At 46.9% G+C, this 14,485-nt stretch overlaps 1 pseudogene; it reads right to left on the bottom strand.

The window, feature by feature from the left end:
• Window positions 1-12,366, bottom strand: part of LOC132582270 (fatty acid-binding protein, intestinal-like) — a 34,714-nt pseudogene extending 22,348 nt beyond the window's left edge.
• Window positions 12,367-14,485: the final 2,119 nt, after the last annotated feature.

Below are 14,485 nucleotides of genomic sequence, written 5' to 3'. Positions count from 1 at the left end.
GAGTCAGAAACAACTGGTGCTTGCGCAGAGAACTTCCTTTACCTTTTTAGATGCCTACAGCATCTCTTTCCCAAGTCAGAGGGCGTTCAAAACATTGTCCTTCTTTGGCAGAGCTAACATGACTGGCTAATTCCACTGGCTGGGCTCACCAAATCATTCTGACTGATAGGCCTTTAATCCACAATGTTTGGAAATCCTTAACAGCCCCGTTGTTTAAGATCTAGGAGTAAGATCTAACTACTGTTCTAAACACAGACAGCTTTTCTGTTGCCTATTTAACACAACCATTGTATAACACTTCCCTTCACTGTTCTAGTGCCAAGTTTAGACTTAATTGTCAAGGGGAACAATATCAAATATCTTAGAAAAATAGCAAAGGAGAACATTGCAGGTGTCAAAAAGACATGTTGTTCTTAGCTACATCTCTAATGCCACAATAAAATGTGTTGCAAGAGAAACTCACAGAGGCTTCAACCATGAGCCATCAGTCTCTGCATCATCTCGAGGGTGTCCATCAGAGGATCCTCCATTTATGTTTGTGGTAGCAGATGCATCAAGTGCGAAATAAGGTGGTGGTCTAGAGATATGAGGGTGGGATCTCAATCAAGCAATTGTGGCCTGCTGTCCAGTGTGTGTGTCTGAACAGAGAGTAGCTCTTAGAGCTGTCTGAGGAATAGCAATCACGTGTGGCAAGATCAAATAAGTAGCTGAGAGACAGAAAGTAAAATGGACATGAAAAGCACAAGGGCTCTTCCTGTAGAGACTGCATTCTACTGAGCCAGCTTGGTGTAGTGGTAAAGTGCATGGACTCTCATTTGGGAGAACCAAGTTTGAGTCCTCACTCCTCCACATCTACCTGCTGAAGTGACCTTGAGTCAGTCACAAGTTCTCACAGAGCTGTTCCTCTCAAGAGCAGTTTCTGTCAGAGCTCTCTCAGCCCCACTTACCTCACAGGGTGACTATTGTGGGGAGGGGAAGGGAAAGAAGATTGTAAGCCACTCTGAAACTCTTTCAGTACTGAAGGGCAGGGTATAAACCCAATCTCCTCCTCCTCCATCAGTAGTTCCTTCTGCTGTCTCTCTTCTATCATTGCCATGATGGACATTTATTTTGCTGAGTTGCACCTTTAAGACCAACCAAGTTTTATTCAGAATGTAAGCTTTCGTGCGCTCGCTAAGCACACTTCATCAGACGATGTGAACAGACAAAAAAGGGAAATACTACTTTACGCACAGAGGGTGCATTCACACTACACTAACTAATGCGTTTTACATCCGGATTTTTGCTATTCTTATGCAGTAAAAATTCAGATGTAAAACGCATTAGTTAGTGTAGTGTGAATGCACCCTCTAGAGCAGGGGTCCCCAACCCCTGAGGTCCGTGGCTTGTTAGTAACCGGGCCGTGAGTTGTGTAATTATTTCATTATATAATACAATGTGATAATAGAGAACTAAAGTGCACAATTGTATCATCCTGAAACCATTCCCCACCCCCACCCCAGTCTGTGGAAAACCTGTCTTCCACAAAACCAGTCCCTGGTGCCAAAAAGGTTGGGGACCACTGCTCTAGGGTGATTAAAATTTGGAATTTGCAGCCGGGGGATGCAATGATGGTCACAGGAATAAACAGCTTTAAAAGGGGATTAGATGGATTCATGGAGGATAGGTTTGTCAATGGTTACTAGCCATGATGAACCTTCACATTCAGAGTCACTAAGCCTCTGAATCCCAAAGCCAGGAGGAAACATCTGGGGAAGGATTGGACCTCAATGCCCTGTTGCTGACTGTCCGGAGGAACTGCTTGTGAGACAGGAGGCTGAACTAGACAAACTATTGGTCTGATCCAGCAGGGCTCTTCTTATGTTTACCTGATATTGTTGAAGTGTGTATTGGAAACAAAACGAGACTATAAGAAACAATCATTTATGTGTCAGTGTCTGTTGTGGGGGAGGAAGGTAAAGGAGATTGTGAGCCGCTCTGAGACTCTTCGGAGTGGAGGGCGGGATATAAATCCAATATCTTCATCTTCATCTTCTTCACAAGTTCCATGTGTCGAAGAAAAAGTCCCAGTTGGCTGTAGCTTACATGAAGTAACAAATGCGTGCAATCGCGCTCAAGGGACTGGGTGTATCTACCATTCACAGCCAGTGTGAGATGCTTTTCAGATGCATACAAAACCTATCGGAGTTTATTCTTCAGAACAGTGTAGATTGTCAATCCTTGGTGCATAAAGTCATGAAGCTCATAAGGCCTGGGTGCCATGTTCAGTGTGAAACCCAAAACCATGTGAAGCATGCCCAGCTTAGAGAATGTGTTTATAAAATCAGAACAAAGACTACGTTCATCCAAAGGGTTTTCTTTAGACATGCAGAAAACTTTTTCAAATGTCCTTGGGAAGCCTTTCCAAATGCATCTGGGCTGATTTATAGAGCTGCAGCAAAAGCTGGGTGTTTTTGGTTTTTTTTAAGTGTGGTTTCCACATAGCACTGCTGAGTTCAATGAAAGAAAACGTTAACGCTTCCCCTCTGAGTTGCTGTTTTATGGGAGGCTCATCTGGATAGCGATGGCAGTGCAATTGCTTACTGATTATGTAATTTTAATTGATTACTTTATTGTTACAGTAACTGTTGATTGTTTTTAAGTCTTATGATCTGATGTTGTATTTTTATTGGTTGTTAGCCTCCCTGAGCCCACTATGGGGAGGGTGGGTTATAAATCTAATAAAGAAACAAACAAATGAGAGGCTCCCTGCACCCAACCTGGGACAAAAGCGAAGATGGATACCATGTTTTTACTGGGATTGCTAAAAACTGAAAAGGTGAAGATTTTGCTCTCCTGCTTTAAGAATGACTGCAACTTTGGTGCTAGTTAGCATGCAAATGAGGGGGAGGGAAACTGGAAACTATGGATCCTACAGACCTCTTTCTCCTTTCTGGGCAGAGGATTTTCAGCTTTGTAAATCAGAACTCAGGTTCAAATGCATGTGACTTGCCCTGCATCTACATTGCCTTTTAATGCTTGTTTCTATTAACCTCTCTTTTAAAATCCTGGTTGTTTTCACACTCACCTCCAGCCGGCGCGACCCCCTCTTCACCGCGCAGGCTCTGCGCAGATTTCGCACTAAATGCCGCGGAGCAGCCTTTTGCGCCGGAAACTCCCGGTGCAAAAGCCGCTCAAACGTAAATCGCCAAAAAACAGTTTGGCATTTGCGCAGCTTTTGCGACGGGAGTTTCCGGCGCAAAAGGCTGCTCCGCGGCATTTAGTGCGAAATCCGCGCAGATCCTGCGCAGTGAAGAGGGGGGTCGCGCCGGCTGGAGGTGAGTGCGAAAACGACCACAGAGTTTTGCTCTATATGGGTTCGGCCGTAGAGTCCTCAAGCATTGATCAGTATTTTCTATAGTGTATATGCCAATGTTGCATTTAGCAAAAAAAAAACACGTTGCATTTAACAATGTTGCATTTAGCGAAAAGAAAAGAAAAGAAAAGGCAGATCTCTGTGCCAAGGATCGAAATTTCAACAAGAGAAGGAAAGATAGAGGCAAGGATGACCTGACTGGTGCCCATCCTTTGTTTCCAGTTCATGGAAGAGGTTGGGGTTGAGAAGGGATTGGCTGGGAAGGGACCGGGAGGGGACTTGTTCCAGGGGAGGAGACACAGGGGCGCTGCTGTTGAAGAGAGACAGGGTGGATGGAGGTAACAGAGTTGAAAGGGCACAGACAGAGAGAATTTGGTAAATCAGGGCCAAAAGACAAGGTGAAACAAAGCTACAGAGACCTTCATAAGCGGGGGCAAGGAGTGTGTTTTGGAGGCAGAAGGGAGTGAAACGATTTGGTGCATACTTCTCTTCCCCTGGGAGGATGTAAACATCTCAGTGGTTGAGATAAGGTTGCCAGGTCTGACTCAAGAAAAATATGGGGGACTTTGGGGGTGGAGTCAGGAGACTTTGGGGGTGGAACTGGAAGCTAGGAGGTGATTGTTGTTATTATTTATTGTATTTGTTGAATCGCCCTATCCTGGCTACTGCCAGGCTCTGGGCAACCTACAACATTAAAACATACATATCAGTCACATTAAAAAGATTACAAACCCTGATGGCGTCTTTAAAGTGCTCTTATTACATCACATCATGTGACAAGCATGATTGAACTTCAAAGGGAATTTTGTCAATCACAGTTAAAAGGACCGCACACCTTTTAAATACCTTCCTTCCAGGGCTTTCTTTGTGGAAAAAGCCCATCAGGAGCTCATTTGCATATTAGGCCACACACCCTGACATCACCATTGTTTCACACAAGGCTTTTTTGTAGAAAAAGCCCAGAAGGAACATATTTGAATATTAGGCCACACTCCCTGACATCATCATTGTTTCATACAAGGCTTTCTGTAGAAGCAGTCCATCAGGAGCTCATTTGCATATTAGGCCACACACCCCTGATGCCAAGCCAGCTGGAACTGTGTTCCTGTGCATTCCTGCTTTAAAAAAAAAGTCCTACCCCTCTCCATTTGAAAATAACAAAGGATACGGCACCTTCTTTGGGAGCTCATAAAACTGGACCCCCTGGTCCAATCTTTTTGAAACTTGGAGGGTGTTTTGAGAAGAGGCACTGGATGCTATGCCACAAATTTGGTGCCTCTACCTCCAAAAAACAGCCCACCCCAGGTACCCATGCATCAATGCTCCATTATACCCTATGAGAATCAGTCTCCATAGGATATAATGGAACACCCAGCAGACATTTTCCTCTCCCCACCCCCCCCCCCCCCCACTTTCTGATGATCCTGAAGCAGGGGAGATCCTCCAAGCTAGGGGAATCCCCTGCCCCCAACTGGGGATTGGCAAAATGTGAAAGTATAAGTCATCCTTGGCTCTGTTCTCCATAAGGTTGTCAGCTTTGGAAATATCCAGGTATTTTTGGGGTGGAGCCTGAGGAGGGTGGCATTTGGAAAGGGAAGGGATTTCAATAGGGTCGAATGCCACAAAGTCCACCTTCCAAAGCGGCCATTTTCTCCAGGAGAACCGATCTCTGTTGTCTGGAGTTCAGTTATAATAGCTGGAGATCTCCAGTGACCAGTTAAAGGTTAGAAACCCTAGTTCTCCATCTTATCTGAAGTCATCCAGAAATGGATGGTGGAACACTGGGGTGCTCCACTTCCTCTGGAAGGCGGGTGGGACTGTCATTTTCAAATATTTCCCCCTCATATACAAAAAACCTCCTTCCATGTAAGACACCATCACATCAGGGGGGAAGCATTAAAACTGCTTCTTCGACTAGTTGAATGTGCAAGAAGCATCCAGAACCCTACGCTGATTTCTGTGGGGTGTGTAAACCCACCCTGGCCGTGAAGGTCCATGTCCCAAAGAATCTCCATGCGTTCTCTCAACATTCCTGAGGGTCTCTGGGTGAGTTGGACTACACAAGGTGCATATCAGGTTTTTTTTGGCATGAGCCATTTGTCACATTTTCTCCATAATTCTTCTTGGTTCAAAAATACCATCAGCCATGAGAGTGGAAGCGGCTTCCATGGCAACACCCCTTCACTTTCTTCTGCTTTTTTAAAAAATTTTTTTGAAAGCAGACATGTTGTCCCCAGGGAGAATTAAAGGAGAAGCATTCGTTTGCAAAATGCATGGCAAATGAGCTAATGATTCTGACACTTCCACAATGCGAGCTTTACAAGAAGGCATGCAGACAGTGAGATCTGTTTTTTCTATCTCATATATATTTTTTTTAATGGCTAAATGTTTGCAGGGAAACAAAATGGATTTATTTTTTGCTCAATCCAGGGCATAATATCAGGACTTATCCGGTTCCGGGCCCCAGGGCTTCAGACAACTAACAAAACACATCTTACTTATGCTCTGCTAGTTCTCTGTTATGCCTTTCACGCGCAGGAAGAAAGAGAAAAAGCAGAAGCCAGCCAATGAAAGCAACATGGCTCTGCGATTCTTTTCTTACGAAGAAGCACATGGCAGGCACCAGGGGAAGAACCCCACCGCCCTTGCCACCGTGTGTGGCACGGATGAAAAGCCACAACTCTCCAAAGCAAACCTCCCAAAGGATGACTCACCAGGATGAAGCCGTGGGTTGTGGCCTGCCAGATATCTGCCCCCCCTGCCACCGCACACACTTTCCCCCCAGTCTTCCGCAGGCAGACAAAAGAGAAAAAGATATCAGCATGCAGAGTCTTGTGGCATCTTGAAGACTGAAGAGGTGTTGTGGCACAAGGGTTTGCAGACAAAATTCCGTTTCATCGTCACCCACAAGATCACAAGGCATCCTGAGTCACCGTTTGGGCTCCTGCACGTGGCTGGTGGGTTGCATTTGGTGTGGTGGGTCGCAGACTTATGCAACCCACTAGGGTTGTCAACTACCAGATGGGGCCTACTAACGCAGCTGATCACCAGTCTACAGAGATCCATTCTCCTGGAGAAAATGGCTGCTTTGGAGGGTGAACTGTGGTCTGGTATCCTGTGAGGTCCCTCCCCAGGCTCCACCCCCCCCCCCCCCAAATCTCCAGGTATTCCCAATTGAGAGCTGGCAACCCTAGCAGCCCTGTTTAAAAGCATTAATACAGATAAGATCTACCACCGTATTCCACTTACCTGAAATTTGTTGGCCTTCGAACAAATTCATTCATTCATTCATTCATTCATTCATTCATTCATTCATTCATTCATTCATTATTTTCTGTTTGTAACCCATTCTTCCCATAGTGGGCTCAGGGCGGGCAACAACATATAAAATTACACTCTGTACAGTACATCATACAATATTAGATTAAAACATCAGATAAAATTAATTAAAATACCAGAATGACACAAAATATCCTATATGTGCACCATAACTGGGCTAAAACATAGATGTTATTAATCCTATGGGCCAAAAACTAGGGTTGTCTGAAGCAGAGTTGGTTAATATAGTAGAATTTTTGCACAGTCATAGAAGCGTGGTACTGAGTATAGAATGACATTGGGGGGGGGGGGGGGAGGGGAGGGAGGCTAAACTTGTTCAAGTAGATCCAGTTCACGTTCAGTTTGCAGTCAAAAGGAGAGGGAGAAGCAGGCCTGTAGCTACAGTGGGGCCCAGGAGGAGCCAGGCCCATCCTTTCAACCCCCCCTTCTGACTATATGGCCCCTCCATTGGAGGGCCCCCAATCTGTCCCGTTTGCTCACCGCCACTCTGAACAAGTAGTAGCCTTGCTGCTGGTCTTTTTGCTTTTTTTTCTTCCCCCTTCCCTAACACACCTTGCAGAACAAAGTGGGGGGGCAGGGAGAGTCAAGCGGTCTCTGTCTCTCTGAGAGAGGGGCACATAAGAAAGGGGTGGGGGGAGCAGAGCTGCTGTGACTGCTCAGGCGAAGGGGGGGGGGGGTTAGCTTGTGGAACTCAAAGCAGCTTACAGGTCTGAGAGCCCTGGGCTGCCAAACCGTGTGGCCTCCCAGCTCCCCTCCAAACAACAAATTCTGCTGTGGGCCCCACCAAACATGAAATCCTGGCTACAGCCCTGGGGAGAAGCCTGATCTGAAAAGTACTTTCCCTATCACAAATGGCCAGCTTGTCCATCATCCTGTGTGTGAGAGTATGAGGGCATTGTAAGAACATAAGAACATAAGAGAAGCCATGTTGGATCAAGCCAATGGCCCATCCAGTCCAACACACTGTATCACACAGTGGCCAAAATTTATACACTGTGAAAATTTATACAAAATTTATACACTATTAGCCACATACACACTGTGGCTAATAGCCACTGATGGACTTCTGCTCCATAATTTTATACAATCCCCTCTTGAAGCTGGCTATGCTTGTAGCCGCCACCACCTCCTGTGGCAGTGAATTCCACATGTTAATCACCCTTTGGGTGAAGAAGTACTTCCTTTTATCCATTCTAACCCAACTGCTCAGCAATTTCATTGAATGCCCACGAGTTCTTGTCTTGTGAGAAAGGGAGAAAAGTACTTCTTTCTCTACCTTCTCCATCCCATACATAATCTTGTAAACCTCTATCATGTCACCCCCGCCGTCAACGTACTCAAGAGAGGCCTGCAGAAACATGTGCCTCCGTGGAAGACCATGTTCAGCGAGTGAGAGGACAAAATGAGAGAAAGGAGGCGTCAGAGCACATCTCCCAGGTTAAGAGAGGCATTCCATTCAAGGAAATAACACCTATATACACTTAGCCTGCCTGGATGTTGGCAGGCACTACATCACAAGTCACTCGCAACAACTATAGCAGCATCATAACGTATAAAATAGCCTTTTTAAATCACCCTCCAGTGTTGTTTCAGCCTTGCTTTGTTCTAACAATAACAAACACAGATTCCTATTTGTGATTCTTTTAATCTGCTAAAAACATTCCCATGATTCGACATACCAACTCACTGCCCACTAATATTAAGAATTGCTGCTTGCCATTCCCATTTTGTCTGATGAAGTCTGCTTAAGAGACGAAAGTTTACATTCTGAATAAAACTTAGTTGGTCTTAAAAGTGCACTTGTCTACTGTTTTGTTCTATTGCTTCAGACCAACACGGCTGCCTACTAGGATCTAAAATAAGCTGTTTCTGCTCTATGTGAAATCTGAAGGATTTCCGATATTCCCCCTTCCAATCATTTTGTGGCGTATGGTCTGCCCTACACAATGTGTCCTCCTCCTGAGATGTCTGCTGTACAGCCTTCTTGCAGTCAGATGACTTGTCACAAAAGTCAGAAATATGCCAGATGTGAGCACAACAAAGTGGCTCCTTCTCTGGTCCAACAACTAACTTAATTTGCTTCCAGAACTTTTTTTTTTCCTTTGGTGTTTCCAGTTCACCATACATTTGGGAGTGGATTAACATGGTCTGTCCAGGACAGTCTAAAATACTGGCCTGAGTCAAAGGAGGGAGTTGTTACAAAAGCCACAGCCCTGAATGTTTTTCTGGCCGCAACCCCTTATCTTTGGAACACTCTCTACATTTGAGGCTGCCTGGTGAACTGTTCGAAAAAATGAGAAATCCATAAATTTTACTTACTTGTCAGTCAAGAGCCCCGTGGCGCAGAGTGGTAAAGCTGCAGTACTGCAGTTGGAGCTTTCTGCTCACGACCTGAGTTCGATCCCAGCGGAAGCTGGTTCAGGTAGCCGGCTCCAGGTTGACTCAGCCTTCCATCCTTCCGAGGTTGGTAAATTGAGTACCCAGCTTGCTGGGGGGGGGAGGGAGGGAGTGTAGATGACTGGGGAAGGCAATGGCAAACCACCCTGTAAAAAGTCTGCCATAAAAACGTTGTGAAAGCAACGTCACCCCAGAGTTGAAAACGACTGGTACTTGCACAGGGGTCTACCTTTACCCTTTTTTTTTTTTACTTGTCACTCACTCACTCACCCAATACCCTTATTGGCATACATTAAAATCAAACAAAGCCAATATTAAAATATACAGAGTACAATCAAAAATCGATAATCTCTCCAGAACTTTAATCTTGTATTCCCTGATTCTCATGGCAATTAGAAGAAACCTCACTACTGAGAGGCTGATATGGGAACACTTGTTCAATAATAGAAAGGAAACAAGACTCACTTTTGGGAGGCTACGCGTGTTTTTCAAAACAGGGCTAATTAGAACATCTCATATTTGGATGTAAAATTCACACTGAAGCAAAATATGAGCAATTGATTCTGGTTCCCTACTGTTGCATGGACAGATTCTTTTGTGGTAAGGCAAATTCACACATCTCCCATAGAGAACTGCTGATGAGAAGACGTTAAATTGTGCAAGCACAAAAGCACAATGTAGTTGCGAGGCTGTAAGCTGTGCAAAATAGGCAGCTGAGAGCCCCTGTATTGGTATTACAGTAAACTGCAGAGGGGAACAAGTTTTACCTGCAAGAGGCCGGAGGGTTTGTTTCTCAGTGTCAAGGAGTCTCTTCTTCAGGGATCTAAATACTTGAAGTTCATCTAACATAAAAAGAGAGTCCGAAACTATATCAGTTGACTGTATTTTCTTCAAGATTAAAAGGACCCAGTTAGATGAAATGAATCCAACAGCATCAGGAAGATCTAACTACTAGGCCCTCCCCCGTAATGGAGGTATAACCAAGATTTCAGTGATGAGAGCCAAGCTCTAGTCATCATAAGACCCTGCCCTCTCCAGGATCATGGCCACATAACTTGCACCATTTGGGACCCCAAGGATACATCGCAAAAATATGGCCTGGATCTACTCAACAAGTGAATTAAACAAACTGATCCAGATAGCGATACCATAAAGTAATTGGGACACAACTTTGCCTTTGAAAATGTTCACTGCTGCAGGGACAAATTGGTTACCCTTCACATAAAGAAACCTAGCAATTGTAGACAGACAATGTTTGGCCAATTTTAATGTTTGTTTCCTCTGGGCTTCCCAGTGGTTGTTATACTGGAAGAGGACTCCCAAGTATTTACAATATTTAACTCGCTCTATTGATTTGCCATTCATGTACCAATTGATGATGTCTTGTGATGGCTGAGTGTTTAGATCAGGGGTGGGGAACAGTGGCTCTCCAGATATTTTTTTGCCTACCACTCCCATCAGCCCCAGCCATTGGCCATGCTGGCTGGGACTGATGGGAGTTGCAGGCAAAAACATCTGGAGAGCCACTGTTCTCCATCCCTGGTTTAGATGATTTGTTTGTTTAAGAAAATGCATATGCCACTTTGCAAGGCATTTAACAACCAATTTGTTCAAAATCTCAATATAAAATTATACAGATTCATGCAGTTCAGCAGCAGCAGTTAGCTACAAAAGTCTAATCGGAGATCCTCCATCTGCAGAAGTGGGATACCTCTGAATGGCATGTCCGGGAGATAAACAGGTATAGCCATTATTTTCCCGATCAGCTTTCAGAGCATTATACCTTTCACCACATGCTCTGAATGCTGACCTGTAAGAGCAGGCGTGCAACTTTCTGCCTGTTACATGCAGTTAGCTGAGCTACACACTCTAAGGGAACATTGGAATATGTCTCTGTGCCGACAAATTGAATAATCCAGATGAGAACAGTGATTCCCAGTGGCTTGTGCACCTCTGTTCTTATGGTCATGTCTGTGGCCAGGCCAGGTCAGGACTGAATGTGTGGGGAGGGGGGAAGCTTCAATCATGCCCTCATTGCTTTCAAGAAAAAAGGAGGGGACTCCCCAGCCATTGCAATTAGTGGCAAGTTCATGGAGGAGTCTCCTCTTTTCAGAAGTGATGTATTTGCCTCCCCTTCATTTCTTGCAAAGAGAGACAGATGAAACCCTTCCACCCTTGAAGAGCTACTTCACTCCAAGATAAAATGGTTCTGAAGTACTTTTCAAGAGTCTTTTAACTTCAGGCACTTTGTTTCCCTTTACTTTCCACCTTCCCTTTTAAGGCCAGTGAACGTTATTCATTAAACTAACAGTTTCTCTCTCGCCTATTCTTTTAAGTGTGACTTGTGACCTTGCAATCTCTCTCTGTGTGTTTTGTCATCACAACATGTTTCCATGGTGCTGAATCTGATGTCATGAATAAGGGCATTGTATCTTTTCTCCCCTTCTTCCCCAAGTTCCCAAGCATAGTGTGACAAAGGTTTGGAAACAAAAATGATTTCATCAGTTAAATATTGTTAGCTTCTCTTCATGTATCAAAGGTAAAAGAATGCTTACATGCTCTGTTCTGCTTTGGGGATGGAAAGAGCCCAAGGAATTTCAGAGCAATACACAGAAGAGAATATGACAGGTGCCATTTTGTCAGGGTAAGCCTTCAGGAATGGGCTGAGCTGCTAGCTCTAAGGACATCATCCTTCATGAATGTAATGTACTGAGTTCCGAGACGTTTAGAAGGCAACATGCTTTATTGGCGAGTACATCACAGAGACATGGCGAGGCAGGGTCCCTGATTATATACGTCTCCCGGAACAACCCCATTACCTGGCCAGGTCCAATCCTGGCCAGTTAAACTTCCCGCCACAGATCTTCATAGGCAGAGTGCATTTTCGTCCTTGCGTCCTTCGTTTCCCACTGGTCACCTCTGCGCACGCGCACTTGCACTGTGTTGTAAATTCAGGGACCGAATTGCAAGACACAACACTCCTCCCTCCCCCCCCCCCCTAGTTCAAGAAACATAGTCTTTCAAATAAGCCGGTGGCCTTCATTCCCTGCTCAACCTCCTAGGTTCGATCTGGGGAACCGGAGCGGCAGCTGTTGCTGCAGGGGCCGCTGGTTCCTCGTTGTGGGGTGAAGACAAAAGAATGCTGTCTGGTGCCTGCAGCTGCTCCGAGGGCTCCCCTTGCCCCCCACTGGGGAGGGGTCACTCCGGCTGCTACGAGGCCCCTCCACCGGCAGAACCGGCAAGGCCGGCACCAGCTGGGTGGCTTCTGGTGGCATTACCACTATCACCCCACTTCCCCCAGGTCTGCTGGTTCTTCCAGCAAGGTGCGACGGCACAGCCGATCTATGTGTCTCTGGAGGAGCTGGCCCCCTTCTGGCGAGACCTAGTAAGAGCGGGAGCCGGAGACCCGAAGAACCCGGGCTGGTAACCTCTCCAGCCTGCTTGCAAAGTTCGTCACATAGACCGGGTCCCCTGGAAAGAACCCCCTAGTGGCTTCTCTTGTCTCAGGGGAGCTGCGAAGGTCCAGGGCCCGGTCGGGATGCAACCTATCTAGCGTAGTGGTTAACCTCCTACCCATGAGCAGCTCTGAAGGGCTTAAGCCGGTGACTGGGTTGGGGATGATTCGGTTCCCAAAAAGGAAGGCTGCCAGGCAGTGGTTCCAATCCCCCCGCACTATGCGACCCAGGGCCTCCTTGGTGGTGCGCACCATGTGCTCTGCTTGCCATTGGTGGCTGGATGATAGGGGGTGGACTGTATGTGCCAGATGAGGTACCTATTCAGGAACTCCTGGAAGTTCCGGGAGGTAAAAGCGGTACCGTTGTCTGTGACTAAGGTCTCGGGGATCGTGTGGGTGCAAAAAAACCATCCGTAGGGCTCTGACTGCAGCCATGGTGGAGGTTGAAGCTACGGGAATCACCTCCAACCACTTTGTGTAGGTGTCCACCAGGATAAAGAATATTTGGCCCTGGTATGGCCCCTCAAAGTCTAGGTATTGCTGGGACCATGGCACATGATTGGACTCCCAGCGGTGGACAGGGGTGCTGGGTGGATCTGGCCAGGACTCTTGGCAGGGTTGGCACCTTCTAACCCACCCCTCTATCTCTTTGTCCATCCCCAGCCACCAGACATAACTACATGCCAGGGCCTTCATGCGCACTATCCCCAGGTTCATCTCGTGCAAGCCTTCGAGTACTTGCTTCTGAAGTGGGGGGGGGGGGGAACCACCACCCTGCTTCCCCAGAGAATGCACCCCTTGTGTATGGACAGATCATCCCGGTGGGATGCAAATGGCCTGAAATCTGTGTCCAGTTTACCTGTGGACCACCCCCTCCCCACCCAGTCCAAAACGCGTGCAAGGATGCAGTCTCTGCCCGTGGCCCGAGCTACCTCAGTGGCGTGGAGGGCCTTTCCGGTAGAGTCTCCAGTAGCATCACATGGTGGGCAGGGGCCGGTTTGGGGTCCATCGAGGGCAGCAGAAGGTGGCTGAGGGCATCCGCCTGTCCCATTGCTTTGCCAGGGCAGTGAAATACCTTATACGTGTACGATTTGAGGAACTGGTTCCACCTGTGACAGGATTTGCGGCGTCTGGTTGTCCGGGGTGAGGAGGGCCAGCAGCAGCTTGTGGTCCATGGCAATTGTGAAACACTTGCCGTACAGGTAGTCATTAAATTTGTACATGCCCACCACGATTGCCAACACCTCCTTGTCGATTTGGACATAGTTACGCTCCGCGGGAGTCAGGGTCCAAGAGTAGTAGGCCACAGGGACTTCCCTCCTGTCCGAAAGTTGCTGACCCAGGACGGCACCCACCCTGTACAGGGAAGCATCGCAGGCTAGAATCACTGGAAGGGACTAATCAAAATGGTGGAGCGCAGCATTAGAAACCAGGATGTCCTTGACCGCCTGAAAAGCGGCGGACTGCTTTTTTCTCCAGACCCACAGGGCGTGTTTATCGAGGAGCCTATGTAGGGGTTCTGCAAGGGTGGCTTTGTGGGGCAAGAAGGAATGATAAAGTTCAAGAGTTCCAAGAAACTCTGTAACTCACGTTGGGGCTGGGGCGTGGACTATCACCCTGGTCTTGTCAGCCGTTGGGTGTATTCCCACGATGTCCACTGCAAACCCCAAGAACTCCACCCTCGGCACCCCGAGAGAGCACTTCTCCTGCTTCACCTTAAGTCCCGCAGTCTGGAAGTGGTGGAGTACCTCTTGCAGATGGCAGCTGAACTCCTCGGTGTCTGGGGCGGCGATCAAAACGTCATCGAAAAAGGGTTGTACTCCAGGAATCCCTTTGAGCAGAGAGTCCATTATGTTCTGAAAGATTCCTGGAGCCACACTAACCCCAAATTGTAACCACCGCACCTTGAAAGCTCCCCCTCCACTATTGCTTGGGCCTCG

This window comes from Heteronotia binoei, chromosome 14 (genome assembly GCF_032191835.1).
Source record: "Heteronotia binoei isolate CCM8104 ecotype False Entrance Well chromosome 14, APGP_CSIRO_Hbin_v1, whole genome shotgun sequence".
NCBI lineage: Eukaryota > Metazoa > Chordata > Lepidosauria > Squamata > Gekkonidae > Heteronotia > Heteronotia binoei.
Note: the sequence above shows the minus strand (reverse complement) of the source record. Positions and strands in the feature narration are given on the sequence as shown.